Below are 9,247 nucleotides of genomic sequence, written 5' to 3'. Positions count from 1 at the left end.
AATCGGACTGGAGTCAGATCAGAGCCAGGCTGGACTGCATCAAGGTCTCTCGCACAGAAAGACAAGGAGCAGATGGCCAACACTGAGCTCTCCTCCCCTTTTCAGCGCGCAATGGAAGGCAATGTGGGAAAGCGTTCCCCCAGCATTGCCTATTGATGCCTGAATAGGACCACCACATGCCACCAGCCTGTAGGTATGAACCTCTGTTAACAGATGGTGAGATCATTATGAGCAATTAATTCCTTTAATGTATCAGTGGGAACATGTTGGAAAGGGTGATGCAAGCACAGGGTGAATAGTGAACTTCTCATTCCTCGGGGAGAGCTGCAGCTACATCACTGAAGGATGGGAACAGTCTTTCAAGAGACTCTGTACGTACTGAGAGCCAGAGTTAGCCATTTGGTCCACAGAAACAAGGCATGGTTTTTATTAACTAATCATCCCTCCCTCGTTGATATGTGATTAACAACAGATTTCTTTCTAGGTCATTTTTGGAGAGGCAAACAATTCAAAACAATGGGAAGGAAAAAAAAAATAATCCCTGTTAACACGATAGGAACCCAGGCAATTCGGTCCTAAAGATGATGAGGGAATATTGCTACCAAACTTTGTTACATAAAATTTAATTTAGACTGCCTATAAATTAATAAGGAAACAGACTATTTTGAACACAACTGTCTGAATATAAATAAATGAGAAGAATTCATAATAGCGCTCAGCACTGAAAATAGAAGCATACAAAATAAGCCTTTAGCAGACTTGTCAGAAAGTTACTACCAAAGGGTCTTCCCCAGAAATTAGAGATGGTACGATTTCAATGTAGACATCATGTTGAAATGCAGAGAAAGCCACAGAAAAATACTGCTTGTTTACTGTTATTCATTGTGATCTGGGTAAATTAAAATTCACTGTGCTAATAACAACTGCAAGAGCAGGACATTCCCGCATCATCTGCTTTACATGCATTTATATGACAGGCTTTGTTTTGTTTGTTCGTTTGGGTGTTCTTTGGTTGTTGGGTTTTTTCTCCTTTTAGAGACAGAAGGAAAAACTGAAAGTGCAATATAGATGGCTAGTTAGCTCTTGGTCTTAAAGATGACAGCAGAATGTGAACAGGAAATACAGGCAACTATTCACTTATTCATATTTAAATGACACTTTTTGCTTGTAATTAAGACACTCAAGTCGTGTCTCTGTTCATGAAATTTACATAACTGTACAATAGCTTGCCTAAGTGAACAGCAAATGGTAGTTAACCTTGAAGTGTATTATCTTAATTGAATAAATCTGGCTATAGTTCAATAAATTTAAACAGAAAGATATCTTTAAACTGCTGAAATAATTTTTAAAAACACATTTGCTTTTACGTGTTAAGATGGCTCACTGTTTTTCTTCTAGATTTTTATTTTTGCTGTAACATTGGTCCTTTAAAAGAAAAAAAAAAGGAAATCCTTGCAGAACACTGAAGACATTGATACATGTTTGCTGTTTTCTCCTTATTGTTTGCAGTTCGAGTCAGTGTCACATTCTGGAAAGCCTTGATAAGAATATCAGAATATTGAATCAAAATGTATAACTTGCCTGTTTGAGATAGTCCCTTACCTACTTTCTCTGTCCTTATTGAACTTGCCTTCTTCCCCTCCCCCACCACGTACCAGCTGAGTATCCCATCACACAGTGAGAAACCTAGGTGGGAGAATATAGATTTTTGCATAGGTTAAATAGGAAAGCCACATTCCACCACTCTCCCATTTAAATCAGATTTACATGGGGTGTAAATCCCCTCAGAATAGAGCCATTCACAAAGGGCTCAGAATGTTCCCCTCACAACACTGATTACATTAAATCAGTAGCAATCATGTTTCTTGGATTATATAGTTACAGCAAGAGAAACTGTGCAGCGGATTTATATTTGTGTGAAATAAGTTAATGAGAAACCACCTGTGCCTTTTATCAGTTTACAAGGAAAAACAGAGGAACACAGGTGTTTCAGCAATATAGCTGTGTATTTTTGTATGAATTTGCAAACACTAAAAATGAACATATTGTTACTAAATTTAGCCACATACACACTTTGAAGGAAAATATTTGGGTTTTTGTTTGGGCTGTCTTCGTCTTAAAAAAAAAAATACAAAGGGCTCGTTTCTTGGCCATCAGCAAGAGCTATAATTTGGGCTTTTCTCCCTCTCACAATGTTCACCATTGTACCTTATGCAACATAGATTGTACATGCTCCGTTCTAACCCACACTGCTGGCAAGAAGCATTCACACTGTGAATTACCATTTCTCCCAGCATCTAGTGCTGCTCAAAAGACAGCACAATAATACACTAGAAGTGCCTTTGTCTGTTAAAAAACATTGTTCTTCATTACTACATGAAAAGCAAATTGTCTTTGTATAAAGGAAGAGTGCCACACAGAAGCTCTGGGAGTAGGGAGAAGGAATTTGTATCACTAGCTGACCACCTCATAGAGACACAAGCCAGTTTCTTCCTCAGCAGCAGAGACATTGCTGTTTTGGATAAGATTTTGACCGTACCTTTTTGAATTATTAGTTGTATTAGATTGACCCCAAGGGGATCGTTTGCTTTTGCCCTTAAGGAGAATATCCAAGCTTTTCCATAAATAGGTTTCGGTTTTTTTGCTTGGTGTTTGTAGGAGAAGGGAGCACATTTATAAAACGTGCTTGATCTCTTGACTTGATGCACCCCATCTAAAATGACAGCAAATCAGAAAACCTCATCCTTTCATTGGGATCAATTCAGAAAACACATCAATGGATGAATTATGCAAATTCAAGAACTGCACTTATTTTTGCAATACAGTTGAACAACTGCACTCCAAACTGATGTGTTCTAATGAGGATTTTGCAAAATGTATTACTATGGTCTTGAAATCAGGCAAGTTAGAGGACTAATATCCTTCAAAGACTATTCACAATTCCCCTATGTTTTCTTTTTCCTTTTTAAAAAAATAAAATAAATCAGTATGTACAAAAAAAGAGTCTACAAAAAAAAAATACTTAAAAGACTAGAGAGGGATGCAGCCTAATACAACAGTTCCAGATGTTGATGGGTTGCAAGAGGAATGGGCATCAGAAAGTGGCCAGGATCACATGTTCTCTCTAAACAGCATTGTTCCTGCTGCTCTCCAACACAGACTGCTGGATTCAACAGACCCCTGATACGGCCCATGGACATTTCCTATGTTCTTAAGGTCTCCATGCAAAGAAATTCCTTCCGGGAACAATCTACAAACCATGTATGGGGACCAGGAATGACCTAGGACCTGTGAAATCTCATGTCATCTACTACCTGGGAACTTAAAGCATGCAATTGACTCTACTCTGGCCTCCTGATCACAGCACTCCAGCGCTTCCACTCACACCTGCCCTGCAGAGCACCATTCCGTGGTTCAGAGACAGTGATTTGAAGAAAGGGCTGAGGCCCAGACTCCTCCTTGGCTCACCTCCTCTTCATCAAGGGATCCCAAATTCCACAATTTTTGTATAGGATAAAGAAACTCGACCAGCAATTCAGCAACTACTCATTGTAGGATGAGAATCTACTGACTTCCTTTCTCTCTCTCTCCCCCCTCAAAAACGCAGGTAATAAAATCCTCTCAGTTTGCTCCTGACAAAGATTATAATTGTAATTTGCAACCAAGACAGCTGAAATCATTAGTCCTCCCCTAGCGAACTGAAGTGGCTCTGCCTGTCTTGGCACAGCCAACTGTATTTAGCCTAGATAAATCATGTTTTAAAGCCTTATGAATTCTAGTTAATGGAGAATACCCTCAGCAATTCTACACACTCATTGGGCTGGTTTGCCAGCACAAGCAACTTCATAACACTTAAGCAGAGACCAAGGTAGGAGAACCCCACTGAGCAAGTGCCCACAGAACCTGCATCCTTCTACCTTCAAGACTGGATTTGGATCCCATTTTGGGGGTTTGAGATTTTTTTCCAGCTGTTGGTGGCTTACAGTTCAGTACTTACTTACAGGGACAGTTTTCCAAAATCAGCATGTATGTAGGAGCTCCCCATAAAGTCACAACACATGCTGAACTTCAAGTCACTCAAGGTTGGGAGCTCTTGCCCATATATTTCTCATATTAAAAGTAATCTGACCATTTACAAGTCTTTTATTTATTTTTAGGGGAGCAAAGGAGTACACCTCTGATCACTCAAAAATAAATGTTTAATATATATTAATAATTTCCAAAGAGTTTTAATTACCTTCCTCAATAGACAGTTTCTGTTCTCTGTTAATATGTAGGCTCTTTTTAATTACCTTGTCTGTAATAGCACTTTTCCATTACACGGGCACAGACATGACATACAATTAGAAATATGAATTACTTTCAATTAAGCGAATCAGTTTGAATCTGAAAGCAGAGAACATTCTGGTGGTGGCAGTTGTGCAGATGGGGACACACTTCAGCAAGCTCCAGGATGTCTGAGCACTTGATCCTGGAGACAAACCACCTCCACTGCCAAGGGCTAAGCTCTGGTCAGGGCACAGCACTATGCCACAGCACCAGCACCAGACACAGAACCACTGGCCAATGTGCCTGCTTACAACTGAACTCCCTTTTGAAGCACTGGATGCTATCTGGCATTGAGAAAAGGCAAATTGAGTTTTTCTGCAAGCACACCAGTCCCAACCTGCTGTTTGATTAGAGTAACTGACTTCGGATTACACACAGCTCCTTCCAGGAGAATACTGCATTGCCACGTCCACCAATAATTGCAAATGGAAAATGAATAGAAAAGGGAAGTCATGCTTTAAGTTCACATTACTTGCCTTTGGGGGGGTGGGGGTGGTGGGGTGGTGAGATTTCCAATATGCATAGCTAGTCTAACCAGAACATATCAAACTATACTGTTCAACTTGAACATATAAATCAAGTCGTAACAGCATTTGGCACCAAAATCTTTGGCAACAGAATGATGTGTTGCTTGCATGCCACACACGTTAAGTACTTTCAAGTGCTCTAAGTTTTGATCATTTTTAACAGCATGTAAATATCTTGTCTGTAGACACTAGCAATGACCAGTTCTGAGCAGGTCCATTTGATTGGAACCAGTCTGCAGAAGATGAGGAGACAAAGATATGCTAGGTATGAGCACAAATCCAGTCCTCAGGCTTGAACGCAGTATAGGTGTTTGCCCTTAATCTCTTCTCCAGAATCAGCTGAAACACACTAACCATAAACTATAGGAAAAAAAATCTGGGACATCCAGTGTTCAGGAATATTTCCGCAGGTATTCTCAGCATGACCATTTCAGAGTTGAACTGTTGACATAGAATTTTTATTTAATCTTATCTGTTATAAATGCAGAGGTGAACGTAGAAGAGCAGCCCTTCATATCAGGGGGCTACACAGCTAAGATTCATTTAGGAAAACCTTAGTAAATTCTTTCTGCTTACATATTGACTAAAAACCACTACCGATGCTCAAAGGGTTACGAGCAGGCTCTGGAAACTTAAGGATTTACTGTTAGAGAGACACAGTATAGAATAGGCATACGTGCAAGAGCAAAAACCTACAAATAAGGAAGTTCTCCATAAAACAGAAGCAAAAGCCAAACCATGCATATCTCAGGGAAATAAGAGTTGTGGCTTCTGGGGAGAAAGGAAGGTTTGTTTGTTTTTTTTTAATTCCAAAATTCTGTTTGGTAAGGGCACTGACGAACCTGACCCCTTAAGGCTGGCTTCCATTGCCAGCCTGAGTATCTATGAACACACACCTGGGTGAGTTCCCTACTCAAAAATGCAAAATGCTTCCACATAAGAATGCAAGTAGTTTGTAAGCTTCCCTGTGTTTTACTATGTTCCAGTCTCCAGATAAATATGCTTTCTGGATTCAGATTCTCTTTGTCCTACTAGTTCCAATGAAACAGGGCTTGGACCAGTTCTAGCCAAGTGACAAACTTCCAGCCTTTCCATCAGTGAGGTGGATTCACAGCCTGGTTATCAGCCCACTTTGCAAAACCACTTCAGTCACTTCCTTCAGCACATGCATTGACCTGCAAGCATATTTTTTTTAGGCCAGGGTCTTGATTAGCTATCCACTTAATCCCAGCAATTTTATTTATTTTTTTTTAATGACACACTAGTCATTTATTTCCAGCTTGCAGAAAGCATCCCTGCAAAGCCACTGGGGTTCTCATGCTACTGGAATAGGTCCTTCAACACAGAAGTAACAACTCCTAGGTAGACAGGGAGAAGAGGAAACCAACAGCCAAGTCACAGCATGCTGCAGCCTGCCACCACAGCCGCAAACAGAGCAGCAGTAACAGTTCCAAAATAATTATTCCTCTCCAAGCCTGTCCTGCCTGAATGCCAAACAGCATGCAAGCTTTCCTTACAGAAGCAGCTTACCTGAATGTGCTTTCTTCATAACTTGCTTTCAGGGCACTTAGATATTAATTTCATTTTTATCATACGTCACTATGCACATATATATATATATATATATTGGGGCCCATACTCTCCAGTCTCTTTGATACTGCCTCTCTGTGAATTTCTGTTTGAAGGTACCAATTCTTTAAATACATAAATTGGAAAGCTACCCTGTTTACTAAAATTCATAGATATGCAAGCACGTTTCTCAAAGAGACACATTAAGGTTCCTGTTAGACCCAATCAGACAGCAGTAGTGATGAAAACGTATTTGAAGTTTAAGCTGGTTTCAGGGACCTCAAAACGAAAAAAAAGCCAACACAAAGCATGCATCTGCATGTCTTTCTAGTCTACAGTTGCCATTGCTGATACTGAGTCATGCTAGAAACACACAGTGCCACAAAAATAGCTATGCTAAGCTGGCAAAATGCCCTGTGAGCTCAGTGCCCAGGTTTCATCAGGGCATTATCTGTCATCCTCTGACAGACAATAACAGTTTAAAGTTGCTTAGTAGCATCTCCCCTGACTTGAGAGAAAAGATGCCAAGCAACTACTGATAATAAAAGGTATACTCTTGCAGAAGGTAAATCACAGCAAAAGTTTAAAACAAGGCTTTAATTAACTGAGCCTGCTGCAACTTTTGTTGTTTGATAAAGTCTTGGAGAAATCACAGCCTCACTTAAGCCAACCAGATGTTTCAATAGCAACTTCAGAGTCCAAGATTTCACCCTTAAGATGTCGCTAGATTTTTAATGAAAGCTACAGAATATGGTTCGCAAAAGACTGCAGGGTATTTAAAGTCACAGATTTATAACTAGCAAGCCCTTGGAACAAAGTCTGCCCATTGTCACGCCACTTTTACGCCTCGAGCTCAATACAGGTGCAGTACAAAAGGTATAAACCATATTATTATGTAAGGATTAACCTAACAGCTTTGATAGTAATAGGAGTTTGACCCTGCTGGAAAACGATGGGTTTGATGAAAGTAGTCTTCATCAGGGCTCCTTAATAACGTGTTGGTCATCTGCCAACTGTTCTTCAGAATGAAGTCAATCTTATCCAGTTTACTTCAGCAAAGGTATGGATGGTTAAAATAAAGAAGGGAGATTTTGTCCAACCTCTTCCACTTGTCAGCACTCACACACTTTGTTTCCTATTACAGCAAAAGAAAACATTGCAGAGAAACATCTCTCTGCAAATGCCTATTACACACTCCCATCGTTTCAACTCAGCCTGCATTGAATCAGCCAGCCAAGAACCCCACAAGACAGTCTTGCTTTGTCACATAAATAAGGTTCAAAGCAAGGAAGTAAGAAAATTAAGTGCAAGCCTGGAAAAATGCTTCTTGACTGAGTTAGAAGCCACATGAACCTGAACAAGCCACATGAACCTGAACTGCTGATGCAACAGCCTGGTGGTCCTCTGTAGAGTAAGATTTTTCACAGCATGGATGAGGATTCAAGATTCTGCTGTCTTTTTTTTCTGCTCCCCTGTATGGTATCCTTAAATTTCTAAGCACCCACCCTTTCTGTAGGAAAACTGATAGTCCTTCCAATTCCTAAATTCAGTCCAAACTGTCAAAAAAAAACCCAAACCCAAACATGCTATATGCTCTGTGAGGGTCACAAAATTCTCTACCTCTGAAATAAAATTTTCCAACTGAAGGTGTCAGATAGCAAAGGATTCTTTATCTTTCTTGGCCACACGAGTACCTTTTGCACATCTGAATTTGTCTAGTGTCAGCTGTTGGCTACTTGCTTGCTATGTTTCACACCGTAATTCCATAATCCATTTAATCTGTCACCACTCAGTGCTGCTGATTAAAGGGGCCAGTCCCATCTTCCTCCTCCATATTACAGCCATTCATTCCACTATCTCCATTTGCATCGGTACTATCATTGGTGTAAGGAACCACACCAAAGGACTGAGAAAACTGAGAAACAAGTAATTTTTTTTGTTTCTGCTGGTTAGGAAATTCATCTGGCAAACCACCTCAGTTTCACCCAGGAAGCACAAACCCCAGAGCTAGCACAAGGGAGACCCAGAAATAAAGCAAATAGATGACAGTGGGAATGCCCTTTTCAGCAGTCACATTAAATTATGCCAGATAAAACAGATCAAGGACCTACAGTACTAATCTGTCAAACTGATCAGTGTAACACCTCACTTAGGGAAGGATGGAGAGGATTTTTTGTTACTAGAAGACTAAATCAAGACTAGGTCTCCAAAACCATATGCTTAGCTTCTTCCAAAGATACAGGCTACATGAAGAAACACCTGGGTAAAACACTTTATTTTCTGTTCTACTACAGCGACGGCATTCTAGTGATCTCTTCTGGCTTTAAAATCTATGTGATTTATGTGAGAACAGCCTTACCCTTCCTGAAATACACTAGCTTATTAGAAATTTAACAAAACCCTGTAACAAATGATTTACATTTCTTAAGAAAGAATTTGTGACTTTTATCCATTGGTTTAATCCCTGCCATTAATACCTTGAGGACAACTGCCAGCCCTTTGCATTTACTGGCAGCCAATGCTTTTCCATCCACAGTGGGGGGAAGAAGGAAAAAAATAAATATCTACAATTGTAGTGTAGTTCTTACTGTTCTGAGTGCATACAATATCCTAACTGAAGCTATATGTCCATTTTTTCCCCACTTTAGAACACTACAAACGTTTCGTTAAACCAAAAGACTCCCTCAAAGTATGACGTATGGGGTCTGCACTGTGCACCCAGTCTCAGGGTGAAAGCAGACATGGGGGCTGCTTTATTCCAAACCCACAGATCTTCAGTCAAAAAAAGGTGCTTAAATATCTTTGGAATCTAAGGGGGTTTA

The sequence above is a fragment of the Falco naumanni genome, chromosome 3 (assembly GCF_017639655.2).
Source record: "Falco naumanni isolate bFalNau1 chromosome 3, bFalNau1.pat, whole genome shotgun sequence".
Lineage (NCBI taxonomy): Eukaryota > Metazoa > Chordata > Aves > Falconiformes > Falconidae > Falco > Falco naumanni.
Note: the sequence above shows the minus strand (reverse complement) of the source record.